This window comes from Hyla sarda, unplaced genomic scaffold (assembly GCF_029499605.1).
Source record: "Hyla sarda isolate aHylSar1 unplaced genomic scaffold, aHylSar1.hap1 scaffold_1019, whole genome shotgun sequence".
NCBI lineage: Eukaryota > Metazoa > Chordata > Amphibia > Anura > Hylidae > Hyla > Hyla sarda.
Window position 1 is genome coordinate 102,258 of NW_026607638.1, and position 23,179 is coordinate 125,436.

The 23,179-nt window shown below is 46.1% G+C and overlaps 10 non-coding genes across 10 annotated transcripts; all 10 read left to right on the forward strand.

Moving 5' to 3' along the window:
* Positions 1–2,031: 2,031 nt before the first annotated feature.
* LOC130298794 (U2 spliceosomal RNA) lies at positions 2,032–2,222 on the forward strand. Its single transcript, XR_008850092.1, has one exon. It is a non-coding gene; the product is annotated as a U2 spliceosomal RNA (small nuclear RNA).
* A 2,084-nt stretch (positions 2,223–4,306) lies between these two features.
* LOC130298783 (U2 spliceosomal RNA) lies at positions 4,307–4,497 on the forward strand. The gene has a single exon (XR_008850081.1). It is a non-coding gene; the product is annotated as a U2 spliceosomal RNA (small nuclear RNA).
* A 2,083-nt stretch (positions 4,498–6,580) lies between these two features.
* LOC130298784 (U2 spliceosomal RNA) lies at positions 6,581–6,771 on the forward strand. The gene has a single exon (XR_008850082.1). It is a non-coding gene; the product is annotated as a U2 spliceosomal RNA (small nuclear RNA).
* A 2,089-nt stretch (positions 6,772–8,860) lies between these two features.
* On the forward strand, positions 8,861–9,051 carry LOC130298785 (U2 spliceosomal RNA). Its single transcript, XR_008850083.1, has one exon. It is a non-coding gene; the product is annotated as a U2 spliceosomal RNA (small nuclear RNA).
* Positions 9,052–11,131: 2,080 nt separating this feature from the next.
* On the forward strand, positions 11,132–11,322 carry LOC130298787 (U2 spliceosomal RNA). Its single transcript, XR_008850085.1, has one exon. It is a non-coding gene; the product is annotated as a U2 spliceosomal RNA (small nuclear RNA).
* Positions 11,323–13,427: 2,105 nt separating this feature from the next.
* Positions 13,428–13,618, forward strand: LOC130298762 (U2 spliceosomal RNA). Its single transcript, XR_008850062.1, has one exon. It is a non-coding gene; the product is annotated as a U2 spliceosomal RNA (small nuclear RNA).
* Positions 13,619–15,620: 2,002 nt separating this feature from the next.
* On the forward strand, positions 15,621–15,811 carry LOC130298788 (U2 spliceosomal RNA). The gene has a single exon (XR_008850086.1). It is a non-coding gene; the product is annotated as a U2 spliceosomal RNA (small nuclear RNA).
* A 2,087-nt stretch (positions 15,812–17,898) lies between these two features.
* Positions 17,899–18,089, forward strand: LOC130298789 (U2 spliceosomal RNA). The gene has a single exon (XR_008850087.1). It is a non-coding gene; the product is annotated as a U2 spliceosomal RNA (small nuclear RNA).
* Positions 18,090–20,177: 2,088 nt separating this feature from the next.
* On the forward strand, positions 20,178–20,368 carry LOC130298796 (U2 spliceosomal RNA). Its single transcript, XR_008850093.1, has one exon. It is a non-coding gene; the product is annotated as a U2 spliceosomal RNA (small nuclear RNA).
* Positions 20,369–22,462: 2,094 nt separating this feature from the next.
* On the forward strand, positions 22,463–22,653 carry LOC130298790 (U2 spliceosomal RNA). Its single transcript, XR_008850088.1, has one exon. It is a non-coding gene; the product is annotated as a U2 spliceosomal RNA (small nuclear RNA).
* The last annotated feature ends 526 nt before the right edge of the window (positions 22,654–23,179 follow it).

Here is a 23,179-nt window from a genome sequence, read left to right on the forward strand (position 1 = left end):
GGCTAGCCAGCTAGCCAGCCCTGTGGGCCTTGCTGCTGCTGCAGCCAAAAAACAAAAGGTGGTGCTGCTGCTGCTTCTGCTGCTTCTGCTTCTGCTTGTGTCTGGCCCCTGTTGGAGCGTCCAGGCACAGGACTTCTGCTGCTGCTGACTAAATGGCCTCCTTAATTGGATCATTTGAGTAGCCAGCACACCTGTGCAGGTAGGGCATGACATGATAGGCAGCTGCCTTGATAGCGGGTGGGTGCTGAATGTTCCTAATTGACAAAATAAGATTAATGCTTATGAAGAAATATAAAATCTCATCCCTTCCCCAATATCGCGCCACACCCCTACCCCTTAATTCCCTGGTTGAACTTGATGGACATATGTCTTTTTTCGACCGTACTAACTATGTAACTATGTAACATAACATGGGGGGGGGGGTCTCCTGGCTGTTCACACAGGTGTGTCATTGCTGTACATTGACCATGCATTGCTTCTGTGGTATTGCAAAGGCAAAGACAAATGCTTCCAGCCATCCATTGCACTAATGGATTGGTCATCAGCTGGCTGTCTATGTCCCGCATCAATATAGACCAAAGTACAGAGGGTTAGGCTATGCTATTGTGCACCTACCTGATGCATCAGAAGGTGCGAGGCCCTTGCTAAATTCTGTGCACAGACTTTGAGATCTATGCTTTAGACTGTATCTAAACCTGCTCCAACATGGACTGACATTCTGGCCTACTTTCAGCCGATGCGACTTGTCTGTCGCTGAACAGTCGCTTTTTATGTATTCAGCACCTATGTATAATGTTGTAAAAATGCTCTAGAAGCTAAAGTCGCAGAAATGTCACACATATTTGGCCTGCAACTTTCTGTGCGACAAATTCAGACAGGAAAAATCAGTATAAATCCTTAGAAAATTATCCCCCAGTGTCTCCATCTGCTGGCGGTATTGAATAAGCATTGCTGCACTGATGGGGTATGCATTAGACGAAAAAAAAGAAGAAAAAGAAGAATAATACGCCCAGAAAAGAGGCGAAAAGGAGAAAAACGTAAAAAAACGTGAAAAAAAAGTAAGAGGAAGAGAAGGGAAAAAAAGGTGGAAATGGGTTTAAAAGTGATTTCGGCGGAGAAATATATATATATATATATATATATATATATATATATATATGCGCACACACACACATAGATATAAACGTATTCTCCGTTGAGATATTGCAGCCGCTGCTGTGTCCAGGCCCAGGAGCCTTAGCACTGTGCTGTGATGTCACTCAATACCACTGACATCACTAGGTGTAAACAACATCTCTCCTTTGCTGTGTATGTGACTATGGAGCTGTTTGGTGATGTCGTCTATTACGGCCTTCATAGAAGCAACAGGAGATTGTTGCATCCATCTTGAACCCTCAGAACTACAGTGCTATGATGTCACTCACTTCCACAGGCCTTGCAGAGTGTAAACAACAACAACCCAGCTTTGTTGTGTATGTAACCATAGGGATTTGTGATGTCACCTAGAACCTTCACAGCAGCGACAGCTTTATGAGGAGCATCAGCACTGCTCTGCCTGAGCAGAACCATCACCGCCATAGGTTGTCAAATAACCCGGATTTAACCCACACAGGTAAGTCCAATGGGGTGCAGGCATGTCCTCTATGCTTACAGCTTCCCGTGGGTGTTGGTTTGATACCGTTTGGGGACAGCCAAGGAGGCATCTGCAGGCAACAAAGGTAGGTGTGTGCTTGTGTGTGTGTTTCCTATGCAGATCCTAAGCCCAGTGTCACATGCAAGTAGGAGGAGTAAGAAGGGTTCCTGGCAAATCCGGGTTATGGATTGCATTTAAAAAGGCCCCGTGGGAGTGCAATGGGCCCCTGTCTTGCTGCTTAGCAATAATGGTATGGGTTTAGGTTCTGCTGTGTGTACTGGTGGTTGACTGCCCCCCAGCCCAGAGTGTGCATGGAAAATTGTCTGGCAGCCTCCCTGACAGCAAGCAGTGATAGTGCCCATGAAGGGGACCTTGTTGGGCCCGCCCCTTTCACGGTTATCGCTTCTCGGCCTTTTGGCTAAGATCAAGTGTAGTATCTGTTCTTATCAGTTTAATATCTGATACGTCCCCTATCTGGGGACCACATATTAAATGGATTTTTGAGAACGGGGGCCGATTTCGAAGCTTGCTTCCGTCGCCCTATGCATTGACCCGATATGGCAGTATCTTCGGGTACAGTGCACCACCCCCTTACAGGGTTAAAAAGAAAGATTCCTACTTTCATTGCTATCTGCTTGCTGGCTAGCCAGCTAGCCAGCCCTGTGGGCCTTGCTGCTGCTGCAGCCAAAAAACAAAAGGTGGTGCTGCTGCTGCTTCTGCTGCTTCTGCTTCTGCTTGTGTCTGGCCCCTGTTGGAGCGTCCAGGCACAGGACTTCTGCTGCTGCTGACTAAATGGCCTCCTTAATTGGATCATTTGAGTAGCCAGCACACCTGTGCAGGTAGGGCATGACATGATAGGCAGCTGCCTTGATAGCGGGTGGGTGCTGAATGTTCCTAATTGACAAAATAAGATTAATGCTTATGAAGAAATATAAAATCTCATCCCTTCCCCAATATCGCGCCACACCCCTACCCCTTAATTCCCTGGTTGAACTTGATGGACATATGTCTTTTTTCGACCGTACTAACTATGTAACTATGTAACATAACATGGGGGGGGGGGTCTCCTGGCTGTTCACACAGGTGTGTCATTGCTGTACATTGACCATGCATTGCTTCTGTGGTATTGCAAAGGCAAAGACAAATGCTTCCAGCCATCCATTGCACTAATGGATTGGTCATCAGCTGGCTGTCTATGTCCCGCATCAATATAGACCAAAGTACAGAGGGTTAGGCTATGCTATTGTGCACCTACCTGATGCATCAGAAGGTGCGAGGCCCTTGCTAAATTCTGTGCACAGACTTTGAGATCTATGCTTTAGACTGTATCTAAACCTGCTCCAACATGGACTGACATTCTGGCCTACTTTCAGCCGATGCGACTTGTCTGTCGCTGAACAGTCGCTTTTTATGTATTCAGCACTTATGTATAATGTTGTAAAAATGCTCTAGAAGCTAAAGTCGCAGAAATGTCACACATATTTGGCCTGCAACTTTCTGTGCGACAAATTCAGACAGGAAAAATCAGTATAAATCCTTAGAAAATTATCCCCCAGTGTCTCCATCTGCTGGCGGTATTGAATAAGCATTGCTGCACTGATGGGGTATGCATTAGACGAAAAAAAAGAAGAAAAAGAAGAATAATACGCCCAGAAAAGAGGCGAAAAGGAGAAAAACGTAAAAAAACGTGAAAAAAAAGTAAGAGGAAGAGAAGGGAAAAAAAGGTGGAAATGGGTTTAAAAGTGATTTCGGCGGAGAAATATATATATATATATATATATATATATATATATATATATATGCGCACACACACACATAGATATAAACGTATTCTCCGTTGAGATATTGCAGCCGCTGCTGTGTCCAGGCCCAGGAGCCTTAGCACTGTGCTGTGATGTCACTCAATACCACTGACATCACTAGGTGTAAACAACATCTCTCCTTTGCTGTGTATGTGACTATGGAGCTGTTTGGTGATGTCGTCTATTACGGCCTTCATAGAAGCAACAGGAGATTGTTGCATCCATCTTGAACCCTCAGAACTACAGTGCTATGATGTCACTCACTTCCACAGGCCTTGCAGAGTGTAAACAACAACAACCCAGCTTTGTTGTGTATGTAACCATAGGGATTTGTGATGTCACCTAGAACCTTCACAGCAGCGACAGCTTTATGAGGAGCATCAGCACTGCTCTGCCTGAGCAGAACCATCACCGCCATAGGTTGTCAAATAACCCGGATTTAACCCACACAGGTAAGTCCAATGGGGTGCAGGCATGTCCTCTATGCTGACAGCTTCCCGTGGGTGTTGGTTTGATACCGTTTGGGGACAGCCAAGGAGGCATCTGCAGGCAACAAAGGTAGGTGTGTGCTTGTGTGTGTGTTTCCTATGCAGATCCTAAGCCCAGTGTCACATGCAAGTAGGAGGAGTAAGAAGGGTTCCTGGCAAATCCGGGTTATGGATTGCATTTAAAAAGGCCCCGTGGGAGTGCAATGGGCCCCTGTCTTGCTGCTTAGCAATAATGGTATGGGTTTAGGTTCTGCTGTGTGTACTGGTGGTTGACTGCCCCCCAGCCCAGAGTGTGCATGGAAAATTGTCTGGCAGCCTCCCTGACAGCAAGCAGTGATAGTGCCCATGAAGGGGACCTTGTTGGGCCCGCCCCTTTCACGGTTATCGCTTCTCGGCCTTTTGGCTAAGATCAAGTGTAGTATCTGTTCTTATCAGTTTAATATCTGATACGTCCCCTATCTGGGGACCATATATTAAATGGATTTTTGAGAACGGGGGCCGATTTCGAAGCTTGCTTCCGTCGCCCTATGCATTGACCCGATATGGCAGTATCTTCGGGTACAGTGCACCACCCCCTTACAGGGTTAAAAAGAAAGATTCCTACTTTCATTGCTACCTGCTTGCTGGCTAGCCAGCTAGCCAGCCCTGTGGGCCTTGCTGCTGCTGCAGCCAAAAAACAAAAGGTGGTGCTGCTGCTGCTTCTGCTGCTTCTGCTTCTGCTTGTGTCTGGCCCCTGTTGGAGCGTCCAGGCACAGGACTTCTGCTGCTGCTGACTAAATGGCCTCCTTAATTGGATCATTTGAGTAGCCAGCACACCTGTGCAGGTAGGGCATGACATGATAGGCAGCTGCCTTGATAGCGGGTGGGTGCTGAATGTTCCTAATTGACAAAATAAGATTAATGCTTATGAAGAAATATAAAATCTCATCCCTTCCCCAATATCGCGCCACACCCCTACCCCTTAATTCCCTGGTTGAACTTGATGGACATATGTCTTTTTTCGACCGTACTAACTATGTAACTATGTAACATAACATGGGGGGGGGGGGTCTCCTGGCTGTTCACACAGGTGTGTCATTGCTGTACATTGACCATGCATTGCTTCTGTGGTATTGCAAAGGCAAAGACAAATGCTTCCAGCCATCCATTGCACTAATGGATTGGTCATCAGCTGGCTGTCTATGTCCCGCATCAATATAGACCAAAGTACAGAGGGTTAGGCTATGCTATTGTGCACCTACCTGATGCATCAGAAGGTGCGAGGCCCTTGCTAAATTCTGTGCACAGACTTTGAGATCTATGCTTTAGACTGTATCTAAACCTGCTCCAACATGGACTGACATTCTGGCCTACTTTCAGCCGATGCGACTTGTCTGTCGCTGAACAGTCGCTTTTTATGTATTCAGCACCTATGTATAATGTTGTAAAAATGCTCTAGAAGCTAAAGTCGCAGAAATGTCACACATATTTGGCCTGCAACTTTCTGTGCGACAAATTCAGACAGGAAAAATCAGTATAAATCCTTAGAAAATTATCCCCCAGTGTCTCCATCTGCTGGCGGTATTGAATAAGCATTGCTGCACTGATGGGGTATGCATTAGACGAAAAAAAAGAAGAAAAAGAAGAATAATACGCCCAGAAAAGAGGCGAAAAGGAGAAAAACGTAAAAAAACGTGAAAAAAAAGTAAGAGGAAGAGAAGGGAAAAAAAGGTGGAAATGGGTTTAAAAGTGATTTCGGCGGAGAAATATATATATATATATATATATATATATATATATATATATGCGCACACACACACATAGATATAAACGTATTCTCCGTTGAGATATTGCAGCCGCTGCTGTGTCCAGGCCCAGGAGCCTTAGCACTGTGCTGTGATGTCACTCAATACCACTGACATCACTAGGTGTAAACAACATCTCTCCTTTGCTGTGTATGTGACTATGGAGCTGTTTGGTGATGTCGTCTATTACGGCCTTCATAGAAGCAACAGGAGATTGTTGCATCCATCTTGAACCCTCAGAACTACAGTGCTATGATGTCACTCACTTCCACAGGCCTTGCAGAGTGTAAACAACAACAACCCAGCTTTGTTGTGTATGTAACCATAGGGATTTGTGATGTCACCTAGAACCTTCACAGCAGCGACAGCTTTATGAGGAGCATCAGCACTGCTCTGCCTGAGCAGAACCATCACCGCCATAGGTTGTCAAATAACCCGGATTTAACCCACACAGGTAAGTCCAATGGGGTGCAGGCATGTCCTCTATGCTTACAGCTTCCCGTGGGTGTTGGTTTGATACCGTTTGGGGACAGCCAAGGAGGCATCTGCAGGCAACAAAGGTAGGTGTGTGCTTGTGTGTGTGTTTCCTATGCAGATCCTAAGCCCAGTGTCACATGCAAGTAGGAGGAGTAAGAAGGGTTCCTGGCAAATCCGGGTTATGGATTGCATTTAAAAAGGCCCCGTGGGAGTGCAATGGGCCCCTGTCTTGCTGCTTAGCAATAATGGTATGGGTTTAGGTTCTGCTGTGTGTACTGGTGGTTGACTGCCCCCCAGCCCAGAGTGTGCATGGAAAATTGTCTGGCAGCCTCCCTGACAGCAAGCAGTGATAGTGCCCATGAAGGGGACCTTGTTGGGCCCGCCCCTTTCACGGTTATCGCTTCTCGGCCTTTTGGCTAAGATCAAGTGTAGTATCTGTTCTTATCAGTTTAATATCTGATACGTCCCCTATCTGGGGACCATATATTAAATGGATTTTTGAGAACGGGGGCCGATTTCGAAGCTTGCTTCCGTCGCCCTATGCATTGACCCGATATGGCAGTATCTTCGGGTACAGTGCACCACCCCCTTACAGGGTTAAAAAGAAAGATTCCTACTTTCATTGCTACCTGCTTGCTGGCTAGCCAGCTAGCCAGCCCTGTGGGCCTTGCTGCTGCTGCAGCCAAAAAACAAAAGGTGGTGCTGCTGCTGCTTCTGCTGCTTCTGCTTCTGCTTGTGTCTGGCCCCTGTTGGAGCGTCCAGGCACAGGACTTCTGCTGCTGCTGACTAAATGGCCTCCTTAATTGGATCATTTGAGTAGCCAGCACACCTGTGCAGGTAGGGCATGACATGATAGGCAGCTGCCTTGATAGCGGGTGGGTGCTGAATGTTCCTAATTGACAAAATAAGATTAATGCTTATGAAGAAATATAAAATCTCATCCCTTCCCCAATATCGCGCCACACCCCTACCCCTTAATTCCCTGGTTGAACTTGATGGACATATGTCTTTTTTCGACCGTACTAACTATGTAACTATGTAACATAACATGGGGGGGGGGGGGTCTCCTGGCTGTTCACACAGGTGTGTCATTGCTGTACATTGACCATGCATTGCTTCTGTGGTATTGCAAAGGCAAAGACAAATGCTTCCAGCCATCCATTGCACTAATGGATTGGTCATCAGCTGGCTGTCTATGTCCCGCATCAATATAGACCAAAGTACAGAGGGTTAGGCTATGCTATTGTGCACCTACCTGATGCATCAGAAGGTGCGAGGCCCTTGCTAAATTCTGTGCACAGACTTTGAGATCTATGCTTTAGACTGTATCTAAACCTGCTCCAACATGGACTGACATTCTGGCCTACTTTCAGCCGATGCGACTTGTCTGTCGCTGAACAGTCGCTTTTTATGTATTCAGCACCTATGTATAATGTTGTAAAAATGCTCTAGAAGCTAAAGTCGCAGAAATGTCACACATATTTGGCCTGCAACTTTCTGTGCGACAAATTCAGACAGGAAAAATCAGTATAAATCCTTAGAAAATTATCCCCCAGTGTCTCCATCTGCTGGCGGTATTGAATAAGCATTGCTGCACTGATGGGGTATGCATTAGACGAAAAAAAAGAAGAAAAAGAAGAATAATACGCCCAGAAAAGAGGCGAAAAGGAGAAAAACGTAAAAAAACGTGAAAAAAAAGTAAGAGGAAGAGAAGGGAAAAAAAGGTGGAAATGGGTTTAAAAGTGATTTCGGCGGAGAATATATATATATATATATATATATATATATATATATATATATATATGCGCACACACACACATAGATATAAACGTATTCTCCGTTGAGATATTGCAGCCGCTGCTGTGTCCAGGCCCAGGAGCCTTAGCACTGTGCTGTGATGTCACTCAATACCACTGACATCACTAGGTGTAAACAACATCTCTCCTTTGCTGTGTATGTGACTATGGAGCTGTTTGGTGATGTCGTCTATTACGGCCTTCATAGAAGCAACAGGAGATTGTTGCATCCATCTTGAACCCTCAGAACTACAGTGCTATGATGTCACTCACTTCCACAGGCCTTGCAGAGTGTAAACAACAACAACCCAGCTTTGTTGTGTATGTAACCATAGGGATTTGTGATGTCACCTAGAACCTTCACAGCAGCGACAGCTTTATGAGGAGCATCAGCACTGCTCTGCCTGAGCAGAACCATCACCGCCATAGGTTGTCAAATAACCCGGATTTAACCCACACAGGTAAGTCCAATGGGGTGCAGGCATGTCCTCTATGCTTACAGCTTCCCGTGGGTGTTGGTTTGATACCGTTTGGGGACAGCCAAGGAGGCATCTGCAGGCAACAAAGGTAGGTGTGTGCTTGTGTGTGTGTTTCCTATGCAGATCCTAAGCCCAGTGTCACATGCAAGTAGGAGGAGTAAGAAGGGTTCCTGGCAAATCCGGGTTATGGATTGCATTTAAAAAGGCCCCGTGGGAGTGCAATGGGCCCCTGTCTTGCTGCTTAGCAATAATGGTATGGGTTTAGGTTCTGCTGTGTGTACTGGTGGTTGACTGCCCCCCAGCCCAGAGTGTGCATGGAAAATTGTCTGGCAGCCTCCCTGACAGCAAGCAGTGATAGTGCCCATGAAGGGGACCTTGTTGGGCCCGCCCCTTTCACGGTTATCGCTTCTCGGCCTTTTGGCTAAGATCAAGTGTAGTATCTGTTCTTATCAGTTTAATATCTGATACGTCCCCTATCTGGGGACCATATATTAAATGGATTTTTGAGAACGGGGGCCGATTTCGAAGCTTGCTTCCGTCGCCCTATGCATTGACCCGATATGGCAGTATCTTCGGGTACAGTGCACCACCCCCTTACAGGGTTAAAAAGAAAGATTCCTACTTTCATTGCTACCTGCTTGCTGGCTAGCCAGCTAGCCAGCTCTGTGGGCCTTGCTGCTGCTGCAGCCAAAAAACAAAAGGTGGTGCTTCTGCTGCTTCTGCTTCTGCTTGTGTCTGGCCCCTGTTGGAGCGTCCAGGCACAGGACTTCTGCTGCTGCTGACTAAATGGCCTCCTTAATTGGATCATTTGAGTAGCCAGCACACCTGTGCAGGTAGGGCATGACATGATAGGCAGCTGCCTTGATAGCGGGTGGGTGCTGAATGTTCCTAATTGACAAAATAAGATTAATGCTTATGAAGAAATATAAAATCTCATCCCTTCCCCAATATCGCGCCACACCCCTACCCCTTAATTCCCTGGTTGAACTTGATGGACATATGTCTTTTTTCGACCGTACTAACTATGTAACTATGTAACATAACATGGGGGGGGGGGGTCTCCTGGCTGTTCACACAGGTGTGTCATTGCTGTACATTGACCATGCATTGCTTCTGTGGTATTGCAAAGGCAAAGACAAATGCTTCCAGCCATCCATTGCACTAATGGATTGGTCATCAGCTGGCTGTCTATGTCCCGCATCAATATAGACCAAAGTACAGAGGGTTAGGCTATGCTATTGTGCACCTACCTGATGCATCAGAAGGTGCGAGGCCCTTGCTAAATTCTGTGCACAGACTTTGAGATCTATGCTTTAGACTGTATCTAAACCTGCTCCAACATGGACTGACATTCTGGCCTACTTTCAGCCGATGCGACTTGTCTGTCGCTGAACAGTCGCTTTTTATGTATTCAGCACCTATGTATAATGTTGTAAAAATGCTTTAGAAGCTAAAGTCGCAGAAATGTCACACATATTTGGCCTGCAACTTTCTGTGCGACAAATTCAGACAGGAAAAATCAGTATAAATCCTTAGAAAATTATCCCCCAGTGTCTCCATCTGCTGGCGGTATTGAATAAGCATTGCTGCACTGATGGGGTATGCATTAGACGAAAAAAAAGAAGAAAAAGAAGAATAATACGCCCAGAAAAGAGGCGAAAAGGAGAAAAACGTAAAAAAACGTGAAAAAAAAGTAAGAGGAAGAGAAGGGAAAAAAAGGTGGAAATGGGTTTAAAAGTGATTTCGGCGGAGAAATATATATATATATATATATATATATATATATATATATATATATATGCGCACACACACACATAGATATAAACGTATTCTCCGTTGAGATATTGCAGCCGCTGCTGTGTCCAGGCCCAGGAGCCTTAGCACTGTGCTGTGATGTCACTCAATACCACTGACATCACTAGGTGTAAACAACATCTCTCCTTTGCTGTGTATGTGACTATGGAGCTGTTTGGTGATGTCGTCTATTACGGCCTTCATAGAAGCAACAGGAGATTGTTGCATCCATCTAGAACCCTCAGAACTACAGTGCTATGATGTCACTCACTTCCACAGGCCTTGCAGAGTGTAAACAACAACAACCCAGCTTTGTTGTGTATGTAACCATAGGGATTTGTGATGTCACCTAGAACCTTCACAGCAGCGACAGCTTTATGAGGAGCATCAGCACTGCTCTGCCTGAGCAGAACCATCACCGCCATAGGTTGTCAAATAACCCGGATTTAACCCACACAGGTAAGTCCAATGGGGTGCAGGCATGTCCTCTATGCTTACAGCTTCCCGTGGGTGTTGGTTTGATACCGTTTGGGGACAGCCAAGGAGGCATCTGCAGGCAACAAAGGTAGGTGTGTGCTTGTGTGTGTGTTTCCTATGCAGATCCTAAGCCCAGTGTCACATGCAAGTAGGAGGAGTAAGAAGGGTTCCTGGCAAATCCGGGTTATGGATTGCATTTAAAAAGGCCCCGTGGGAGTGCAATGGGCCCCTGTCTTGCTGCTTAGCAATAATGGTATGGGTTTAGGTTCTGCTGTGTGTACTGGTGGTTGACTGCCCCCCAGCCCAGAGTGTGCATGGAAAATTGTCTGGCAGCCTCCCTGACAGCAAGCAGTGATAGTGCCCATGAAGGGGACCTTGTTGGGCCCGCCCCTTTCACGGTTATCGCTTCTCGGCCTTTTGGCTAAGATCAAGTGTAGTATCTGTTCTTATCAGTTTAATATCTGATACGTCCCCTATCTGGGGACCATATATTAAATGGATTTTTGAGAACGGGGGCCGATTTCGAAGCTTGCTTCCGTCGCCCTATGCATTGACCCGATATGGCAGTATCTTCGGGTACAGTGCACCACCCCCTTACAGGGTTAAAAAGAAAGATTCCTACTTTCATTGCTACCTGCTTGCTGGCTAGCCAGCTAGCCAGCCCTGTGGGCCTTGCTGCTGCTGCAGCCAAAAAACAAAAGGTGGTGCTGCTGCTGCTTCTGCTGCTTCTGCTTCTGCTTGTGTCTGGCCCCTGTTGGAGCGTCCAGGCACAGGACTTCTGCTGCTGCTGACTAAATGGCCTCCTTAATTGGATCATTTGAGTAGCCAGCACACCTGTGCAGGTAGGGCATGACATGATAGGCAGCTGCCTTGATAGCGGGTGGGTGCTGAATGTTCCTAATTGACAAAATAAGATTAATGCTTATGAAGAAATATAAAATCTCATCCCTTCCCCAATATCGCGCCACACCCCTACCCCTTAATTCCCTGGTTGAACTTGATGGACATATGTCTTTTTTCGACCGTACTAACTATGTAACTATGTAACATAACATGGGGGGGGGGTCTCCTGGCTGTTCACACAGGTGTGTCATTGCTGTACATTGACCATGCATTGCTTCTGTGGTATTGCAAAGGCAAAGACAAATGCTTCCAGCCATCCATTGCACTAATGGATTGGTCATCAGCTGGCTGTCTATGTCCCGCATCAATATAGACCAAAGTACAGAGGGTTAGGCTATGCTATTGTGCACCTACCTGATGCATCAGAAGGTGCGAGGCCCTTGCTAAATTCTGTGCACAGACTTTGAGATCTATGCTTTAGACTGTATCTAAACCTGCTCCAACATGGACTGACATTCTGGCCTACTTTCAGCCGATGCGACTTGTCTGTCGCTGAACAGTCGCTTTTTATGTATTCAGCACCTATGTATAATGTTGTAAAAATGCTCTAGAAGCTAAAGTCGCAGAAATGTCACACATATTTGGCCTGCAACTTTCTGTGCGACAAATTCAGACAGGAAAAATCAGTATAAATCCTTAGAAAATTATCCCCCAGTGTCTCCATCTGCTGGCGGTATTGAATAAGCATTGCTGCACTGATGGGGTATGCATTAGACGAAAAAAAAGAAGAAAAAGAAGAATAATACGCCCAGAAAAGAGGCGAAAAGGAGAAAAACGTAAAAAAACGTGAAAAAAAAGTAAGAGGAAGAGAAGGGAAAAAAAGGTGGAAATGGGTTTAAAAGTGATTTCGGCGGAGAAATATATATATATATATATATATATATATATATATATATATATATATATATATATATATATATATGCGCACACACACACATAGATATAAACGTATTCTCCGTTGAGATATTGCAGCCGCTGCTGTGTCCAGGCCCAGGAGCCTTAGCACTGTGCTGTGATGTCACTCAATACCACTGACATCACTAGGTGTAAACAACATCTCTCCTTTGCTGTGTATGTGACTATGGAGCTGTTTGGTGATGTCGTCTATTACGGCCTTCATAGAAGCAACAGGAGATTGTTGCATCCATCTTGAACCCTCAGAACTACAGTGCTATGATGTCACTCACTTCCACAGGCCTTGCAGAGTGTAAACAACAACAACCCAGCTTTGTTGTGTATGTAACCATAGGGATTTGTGATGTCACCTAGAACCTTCACAGCAGCGACAGCTTTATGAGGAGCATCAGCACTGCTCTGCCTGAGCAGAACCATCACCGCCATAGGTTGTCAAATAACCCGGATTTAACCCACACAGGTAAGTCCAATGGGGTGCAGGCATGTCCTCTATGCTTACAGCTTCCCGTGGGTGTTGGTTTGATACCGTTTGGGGACAGCCAAGGAGGCATCTGCAGGCAACAAAGGTAGGTGTGTGCTTGTGTGTGTGTTTCCTATGCAGATCCTAAGCCCAGTGTCACATGCAAGTAGGAGGAGTAAGAAGGGTTCCTGGCAAATCCGGGTTATGGATTGCATTTAAAAAGGCCCCGTGGGAGTGCAATGGGCCCCTGTCTTGCTGCTTAGCAATAATGGTATGGGTTTAGGTTCTGCTGTGTGTACTGGTGGTTGACTGCCCCCCAGCCCAGAGTGTGCATGGAAAATTGTCTGGCAGCCTCCCTGACAGCAAGCAGTGATAGTGCCCATGAAGGGGACCTTGTTGGGCCCGCCCCTTTCACGGTTATCGCTTCTCGGCCTTTTGGCTAAGATCAAGTGTAGTATCTGTTCTTATCAGTTTAATATCTGATACGTCCCCTATCTGGGGACCATATATTAAATGGATTTTTGAGAACAGGGGCCGATTTCGAAGCTTGCTTCCGTCGCCCTATGCATTGACCCGATATGGCAGTATCTTCGGGTACAGTGCACCACCCCCTTACAGGGTTAAAAAGAAAGATTCCTACTTTCATTGCTACCTGCTTGCTGGCTAGCCAGCTAGCCAGCCCTGTGGGCCTTGCTGCTGCTGCTGCAGCCAAAAAACAAAAGGTGGTGCTGCTGCTGCTTCTGCTGCTTCTGCTTCTGCTTGTGTCTGGCCCCTGTTGGAGCGTCCAGGCACAGGACTTCTGCTGCTGCTGACTAAATGGCCTCCTTAATTGGATCATTTGAGTAGCCAGCACACCTGTGCAGGTAGGGCATGACATGATAGGCAGCTGCCTTGATAGCGGGTGGGTGCTGAATGTTCCTAATTGACAAAATAAGATTAATGCTTATGAAGAAATATAAAATCTCATCCCTTCCCCAATATCGCGCCACACCCCTACCCCTTAATTCCCTGGTTGAACTTGATGGACATATGTCTTTTTTCGACCGTACTAACTATGTAACTATGTAACATAACATGGGGGGGGGGGGGTCTCCTGGCTGTTCACACAGGTGTGTCATTGCTGTACATTGACCATGCATTGCTTCTGTGGTATTGCAAAGGCAAAGACAAATGCTTCCAGCCATCCATTGCACTAATGGATTGGTCATCAGCTGGCTGTCTATGTCCCGCATCAATATAGACCAAAGTACAGAGGGTTAGGCTATGCTATTGTGCACCTACCTGATGCATCAGAAGGTGCGAGGCCCTTGCTAAATTCTGTGCACAGACTTTGAGATCTATGCTTTAGACTGTATCTAAACCTGCTCCAACATGGACTGACATTCTGGCCTACTTTCAGCCGATGCGACTTGTCTGTCGCTGAACAGTCGCTTTTTATGTATTCAGCACCTATGTATAATGTTGTAAAAATGCTCTAGAAGCTAAAGTCGCAGAAATGTCACACATATTTGGCCTGCAACTTTCTGTGCGACAAATTCAGACAGGAAAAATCAGTATAAATCCTTAGAAAATTATCCCCCAGTGTCTCCATCTGCTGGCGGTATTGAATAAGCATTGCTGCACTGATGGGGTATGCATTAGACGAAAAAAAAGAAGAAAAAGAAGAATAATACGCCCAGAAAAGAGGCGAAAAGGAGAAAAACGTAAAAAAACGTGAAAAAAAAGTAAGAGGAAGAGAAGGGAAAAAAAGGTGGAAATGGGTTTAAAAGTGATTTCGGCGGAGAAATATATATATATATATATATATATATATATATGCGCACACACACACATAGATATAAACGTATTCTCCGTTGAGATATTGCAGCCGCTGCTGTGTCCAGGCCCAGGAGCCTTAGCACTGTGCTGTGATGTCACTCAATACCACTGACATCACTAGGTGTAAACAACATCTCTCCTTTGCTGTGTATGTGACTATGGAGCTGTTTGGTGATGTCGTCTATTACGGCCTTCATAGAAGCAACAGGAGATTGTTGCATCCATCTTGAACCCTCAGAACTACAGTGCTATGATGTCACTCACTTCCACAGGCCTTGCAGAGTGTAAACAACAACAACCCAGCTTTGTTGTGTATGTAACCATAGGGATTTGTGATGTCACCTAGAACCTTCACAGCAGCGACAGCTTTATGAGGAGCATCAGCACTGCTCTGCCTGAGCAGAACCATCACCGCCATAGGTTGTCAAATAACCCGGATTTAACCCACACAGGTAAGTCCAATGGGGTGCAGGCATGTCCTCTATGCTTACAGCTTCCCGTGGGTGTTGGTTTGATACCGTTTGGGGACAGCCAAGGAGGCATCTGCAGGCAACAAAGGTAGGTGTGTGCTTGTGTGTGTGTTTCCTATGCAGATCCTAAGCCCAGTGTCACATGCAAGTAGGAGTCTTGCTGCTTAGCAATAATGGTATGGGTTTAGGTTCTGCTGTGTGTACTGGTGGTTGACTGCCCCCCAGCCCAGAGTGTGCATGGAAAATTGTCTGGCAGCCTCCCTGACAGCAAGCAGTGATAGTGCCCATGAAGGGGACCTTGTTGGGCCCGCCCCTTTCACGGTTATCGCTTCTCGGCCTTTTGGCTAAGATCAAGTGTAGTATCTGTTCTTATCAGTTTAATATCTGATACGTCCCCTATCTGGGGACCATATATTAAATGGATTTTTGAGAACGGGGGCCGATTTCGAAGCTTGCTTCCGTCGCCCTATGCATTGACCCGATATGGCAGTATCTTCGGGTACAGTGCACCACCCCCTTACAGGGTTAAAAAGAAAGATTCCTACTTTCATTGCTACCTGCTTGCTGGCTAGCCAGCTAGCCAGCCCTGTGGGCCTTGCTGCTGCTGCAGCCAAAAAACAAAAGGTGGTGCTGCTGCTGCTTCTGCTGCTTCTGCTTCTGCTTGTGTCTGGCCCCTGTTGGAGCGTCCAGGCACAGGACTTCTGCTGCTGCTGACTAAATGGCCTCCTTAATTGGATCATTTGAGTAGCCAGCACACCTGTGCAGGTAGGGCATGACATGATAGGCAGCTGCCTTGATAGCGGGTGGGTGCTGAATGTTCCTAATTGACAAAATAAGATTAATGCTTATGAAGAAATATAAAATCTCATCCCTTCCCCAATATCGCGCCACACCCCTACCCCTTAATTCCCTGGTTGAACTTGATGGACATATGTCTTTTTTCGACCGTACTAACTATGTAACTATGTAACATAACATGGGGGGGGGGGGGGTCTCCTGGCTGTTCACACAGGTGTGTCATTGCTGTACATTGACCATGCATTGCTTCTGTGGTATTGCAAAGGCAAAGACAAATGCTTCCAGCCATCCATTGCACTAATGGATTGGTCATCAGCTGGCTGTCTATGTCCCGCATCAATATAGACCAAAGTACAGAGGGTTAGGCTATGCTATTGTGCACCTACCTGATGCATCAGAAGGTGCGAGGCCCTTGCTAAATTCTGTGCACAGACTTTGAGATCTATGCTTTAGACTGTATCTAAACCTGCTCCAACATGGACTGACATTCTGGCCTACTTTCAGCCGATGCGACTTGTCTGTCGCTGAACAGTCGCTTTTTATGTATTCAGCACCTATGTATAATGTTGTAAAAATGCTCTAGAAGCTAAAGTCGCAGAAATGTCACACATATTTGGCCTGCAACTTTCTGTGCGACAAATTCAGACAGGAAAAATCAGTATAAATCCTTAGAAAATTATCCCCCAGTGTCTCCATCTGCTGGCGGTATTGAATAAGCATTGCTGCACTGATGGGGTATGCATTAGACGAAAAAAAAGAAGAAAAAGAAGAATAATACGCCCAGAAAAGAGGCGAAAAGGAGAAAAACGTAAAAAAACGTGAAAAAAAAGTAAGAGGAAGAGAAGGGAAAAAAAGGTGGAAATGGGTTTAAAAGTGATTTCGGCGGAGAAATATATATATATATATATATATATATATATATATATATATATGCGCACACACACACATAGATATAAACGTATTCTCCGTTGAGATATTGCAGCCGCTGCTGTGTCCAGGCCCAGGAGCCTTAGCACTGTGCTGTGATGTCACTCAATACCACTGACATCACTAGGTGTAAACAACATCTCTCCTTTGCTGTGTATGTGACTATGGAGCTGTTTGGTGATGTCGTCTATTACGGCCTTCATAGAAGCAACAGGAGATTGTTGCATCCATCTTGAACCCTCAGAACTACAGTGCTATGATGTCACTCACTTCCACAGGCCTTGCAGAGTGTAAACAACAACAACCCAGCTTTGTTGTGTATGTAACCATAGGGATTTGTGATGTCACCTAGAACCTTCACAGCAGCGACAGCTTTATGAGGAGCATCAGCACTGCTCTGCCTGAGCAGAACCATCACCGCCATAGGTTGTCAAATAACCCGGATTTAACCCACACAGGTAAGTCCAATGGGGTGCAGGCATGTCCTCTATGCTTACAGCTTCCCGTGGGTGTTGGTTTGATACCGTTTGGGGACAGCCAAGGAGGCATCTGCAGGCAACAAAGGTAGGTGTGTGCTTGTGTGTGTGTTTCCTATGCAGATCCTAAGCCCAGTGTCACATGCAAGTAGGAGGAGTAAGAAGGGTTCCTGGCAAATCCGGGTTATGGATTGCATTTAAAAAGGCCCCGTGGGAGTGCAATGGGCCCCTGTCTTGCTGCTTAGCAATAATGGTATGGGTTTAGGTTCTGCTGTGTGTACTGGTGGTTGACTGCCCCCCAGCCCAGAGTGTGCATGGAAAATTGTCTGGCAGCCTCCCTGACAGCAAGCAGTGATAGTGCCCATGAAGGGGACCTTGTTGGGCCCGCCCCTTTCACGGTTATCGCTTCTCGGCCTTTTGGCTAAGATCAAGTGTAGTATCTGTTCTTATCAGTTTAATATCTGATACGTCCCCTATCTGGGGACCATATATTAAATGGATTTTTGAGAACGGGGGCCGATTTCGAAGCTTGCTTCCGTCGCCCTATGCATTGACCCGATATGGCAGTATCTTCGGGTACAGTGCACCACCCCCTTACAGGGTTAAAAAGAAAGATTCCTACTTTCATTGCTACCTGCTTGCTGGCTAGCCAGCTAGCCAGCCCTGTGGGCCTTGCTGCTGCTGCAGCCAAAAAACAAAAGGTGGTGCTGCTGCTGCTTCTGCTGCTTCTGCTTCTGCTTGTGTCTGGCCCCTGTTGGAGCGTCCAGGCACAGGACTTCTGCTGCTGCTGACTAAATGGCCTCCTTAATTGGATCATTTGAGTAGCCAGCACACCTGTGCAGGTAGGGCATGACATGATAGGCAGCTGCCTTGATAGCGGGTGGGTGCTGAATGTTCCTAATTGACAAAATAAGATTAATGCTTATGAAGAAATATAAAATCTCATCCCTTCCCCAATATCGCGCCACACCCCTACCCCTTAATTCCCTGGTTGAACTTGATGGACATATGTCTTTTTTCGACCGTACTAACTATGTAACTATGTAACATAACATGGGGGGGGGGGGGGGTCTCCTGGCTGTTCACACAGGTGTGTCATTGCTGTACATTGACCATGCATTGCTTCTGTGGTATTGCAAAGGCAAAGACAAATGCTTCCAGCCATCCATTGCACTAATGGATTGGTCATCAGCTGGCTGTCTATGTCCCGCATCAATATAGACCAAAGTACAGAGGGTTAGGCTATGCTATTGTGCACCTACCTGATGCATCAGAAGGTGCGAGGCCCTTGCTAAATTCTGTGCACAGACTTTGAGATCTATGCTTTAGACTGTATCTAAACCTGCTCCAACATGGACTGACATTCTGGCCTACTTTCAGCCGATGCGACTTGTCTGTCGCTGAACAGTCGCTTTTTATGTATTCAGCACCTATGTATAATGTTGTAAAAATGCTCTAGAAGCTAAAGTCGCAGAAATGTCACACATATTTGGCCTGCAACTTTCTGTGCGACAAATTCAGACAGGAAAAATCAGTATAAATCCTTAGAAAATTATCCCCCAGTGTCTCCATCTGCTGGCGGTATTGAATAAGCATTGCTGCACTGATGGGGTATGCATTAGACGAAAAAAAAGAAGAAAAAGAAGAATAATACGCCCAGAAAAGAGGCGAAAAGGAGAAAAACGTAAAAAAACGTGAAAAAAAAGTAAGAGGAAGAGAAGGGAAAAAAAGGTGGAAATGGGTTTAAAAGTGATTTCGGCGGAGAAATATATATATATATATATATATATATATATATATATATATATGCGCACACACACACATAGATATAAACGTATTCTCCGTTGAGATATTGCAGCCGCTGCTGTGTCCAGGCCCAGGAGCCTTAGCACTGTGCTGTGATGTCACTCAATACCACTGACATCACTAGGTGTAAACAACATCTCTCCTTTGCTGTGTATGTGACTATGGAGCTGTTTGGTGATGTCGTCTATTACGGCCTTCATAGAAGCAACAGGAGATTGTTGCATCCATCTTGAACCCTCAGAACTACAGTGCTATGATGTCACTCACTTCCACAGGCCTTGCAGAGTGTAAACAACAACAACCCAGCTTTGTTGTGTATGTAACCATAGGGATTTGTGATGTCACCTAGAACCTTCACAGCAGCGACAGCTTTATGAGGAGCATCAGCACTGCTCTGCCTGAGCAGAACCATCACCGCCATAGGTTGTCAAATAACCCGGATTTAACCCACACAGGTAAGTCCAATGGGGTGCAGGCATGTCCTCTATGCTGACAGCTTCCCGTGGGTGTTGGTTTGATACCGTTTGGGGACAGCCAAGGAGGCATCTGCAGGCAACAAAGGTAGGTGTGTGCTTGTGTGTGTGTTTCCTATGCAGATCCTAAGCCCAGTGTCACATGCAAGTAGGAGGAGTAAGAAGGGTTCCTGGCAAATCCGGGTTATGGATTGCATTTAAAAAGGCCCCGTGGGAGTGCAATGGGCCCCTGTCTTGCTGCTTAGCAATAATGGTATGGGTTTAGGTTCTGCTGTGTGTACTGGTGGTTGACTGCCCCCCAGCCCAGAGTGTGCATGGAAAATTGTCTGGCAGCCTCCCTGACAGCAAGCAGTGATAGTGCCCATGAAGGGGACCTTGTTGGGCCCGCCCCTTTCACGGTTATCGCTTCTCGGCCTTTTGGCTAAGATCAAGTGTAGTATCTGTTCTTATCAGTTTAATATCTGATACGTCCCCTATCTGGGGACCATATATTAAATGGATTTTTGAGAACGGGGGCCGATTTCGAAGCTTGCTTCCGTCACCCTATGCATTGACCCGATATGGCAGTATCTTCGGGTACAGTGCACCACCCCCTTACAGGGTTAAAAAGAAAGATTCCTACTTTCATTGCTACCTGCTTGCTGGCTAGCCAGCTAGCCAGCCCTGTGGGCCTTGCTGCTGCTGCAGCCAAAAAACAAAAGGTGGTGCTGCTGCTGCTTCTGCTGCTTCTGCTTCTGCTTGTGTCTGGCCCCTGTTGGAGCGTCCAGGCACAGGACTTCTGCTGCTGCTGACTAAATGGCCTCCTTAATTGGATCATTTGAGTAGCCAGCACACCTGTGCAGGTAGGGCATGACATGATAGGCAGCTGCCTTGATAGCGGGTGGGTGCTGAATGTTCCTAATTGACAAAATAAGATTAATGCTTATGAAGAAATATAAAATCTCATCCCTTCCCCAATATCGCGCCACACCCCTACCCCTTAATTCCCTGGTTGAACTTGATGGACATATGTCTTTTTTCGACCGTACTAACTATGTAACTATGTAACATAACATGGGGGGGGGTCTCCTGGCTGTTCACACAGGTGTGTCATTGCTGTACATTGACCATGCATTGCTTCTGTGGTATTGCAAAGGCAAAGACAAATGCTTCCAGCCATCCATTGCACTAATGGATTGGTCATCAGCTGGCTGTCTATGTCCCGCATCAATATAGACCAAAGTACAGAGGGTTAGGCTATGCTATTGTGCACCTACCTGATGCATCAGAAGGTGCGAGGCCCTTGCTAAATTCTGTGCACAGACTTTGAGATCTATGCTTTAGACTGTATCTAAACCTGCTCCAACATGGACTGACATTCTGGCCTACTTTCAGCCGATGCGACTTGTCTGTCGCTGAACAGTCGCTTTTTATGTATTCAGCACCTATGTATAATGTTGTAAAAATGCTCTAGAAGCTAAAGTCGCAGAAATGTCACACATATTTGGCCTGCAACTTTCTGTGCGACAAATTCAGACAGGAAAAATCAGTATAAATCCTTAGAAAATTATCCCCCAGTGTCTCCATCTGCTGGCGGTATTGAATAAGCATTGCTGCACTGATGGGGTATGCATTAGACGAAAAAAAAGAAGAAAAAGAAGAATAATACGCCCAGAAAAGAGGCGAAAAGGAGAAAAACGTAAAAAAACGTGAAAAAAAAGTAAGAGGAAGAGAAGGGAAAAAAAGGTGGAAATGGGTTTAAAAGTGATTTCGGCGGAGAAATATATATATATATATATATATATATATATATATATATATATATATATATATATGCGCACACACACACATAGATATAAACGTATTCTCCGTTGAGATATTGCAGCCGCTGCTGTGTCCAGGCCCAGGAGCCTTAGCACTGTGCTGTGATGTCACTCAATACCACTGACATCACTAGGTGTAAACAACATCTCTCCTTTGCTGTGTATGTGACTATGGAGCTGTTTGGTGATGCCGTCTATTACGGCCTTCATAGAAGCAACAGGAGATTGTTGCATCCATCTTGAACCCTCAGAACTACAGTGCTATGATGTCACTCACTTCCACAGGCCTTGCAGAGTGTAAACAACAACAACCCAGCTTTGTTGTGTATGTAACCATAGGGATTTGTGATGTCACCTAGAACCTTCACAGCAGCGACAGCTTTATGAGGAGCATCAGCACTGCTCTGCCTGAGCAGAACCATCACCGCCATAGGTTGTCAAATAACCCGGATTTAACCCACACAGGTAAGTCCAATGGGGTGCAGGCATGTCCTCTATGCTTACAGCTTCCCGTGGGTGTTGGTTTGATACCGTTTGGGGACAGCCAAGGAGGCATCTGCAGGCAACAAAGGTAGGTGTGTGCTTGTGTGTGTGTTTCCTATGCAGATCCTAAGCCCAGTGTCACATGCAAGTAGGAGGAGTAAGAAGGGTTCCTGGCAAATCCGGGTTATGGATTGCATTTAAAAAGGCCCCGTGGGAGTGCAATGGGCCCCTGTCTTGCTGCTTAGCAATAATGGTATGGGTTTAGGTTCTGCTGTGTGTACTGGTGGTTGACTGCCCCCCAGCCCAGAGTGTGCATGGAAAATTGTCTGGCAGCCTCCCTGACAGCAAGCAGTGATAGTGCCCATGAAGGGGACCTTGTTGGGCCCGCCCCTTTCACGGTTATCGCTTCTCGGCCTTTTGGCTAAGATCAAGTGTAGTATCTGTTCTTATCAGTTTAATATCTGATACGTCCCCTATCTGGGGACCATATATTAAATGGATTTTTGAGAACGGGGGCCGATTTCGAAGCTTGCTTCCGTCGCCCTATGCATTGACCCGATATGGCAGTATCTTCGGGTACAGTGCACCACCCCCTTACAGGGTTAAAAAGAAAGATTCCTACTTTCATTGCTACCTGCTTGCTGGCTAGCCAGCTAGCCAGCCCTGTGGGCCTTGCTGCTGCTGCAGCCAAAAAACAAAAGGTGGTGCTGCTGCTGCTTCTGCTGCTTCTGCTTCTGCTTGTGTCTGGCCCCTGTTGGAGCGTCCAGGCACAGGACTTCTGCTGCTGCTGACTAAATGGCCTCCTTAATTGGATCATTTGAGTAGCCAGCACACCTGTGCAGGTAGGGCATGACATGATAGGCAGCTGCCTTGATAGCGGGTGGGTGCTGAATGTTCCTAATTGACAAAATAAGATTAATGCTTATGAAGAAATATAAAATCTCATCCCTTCCCCAATATCGCGCCACACCCCTACCCCTTAATTCCCTGGTTGAACTTGATGGACATATGTCTTTTTTCGACCGTACTAACTATGTAACTATGTAACATAACATGGGGGGGGGGGTCTCCTGGCTGTTCACACAGGTGTGTCATTGCTGTACATTGACCATGCATTG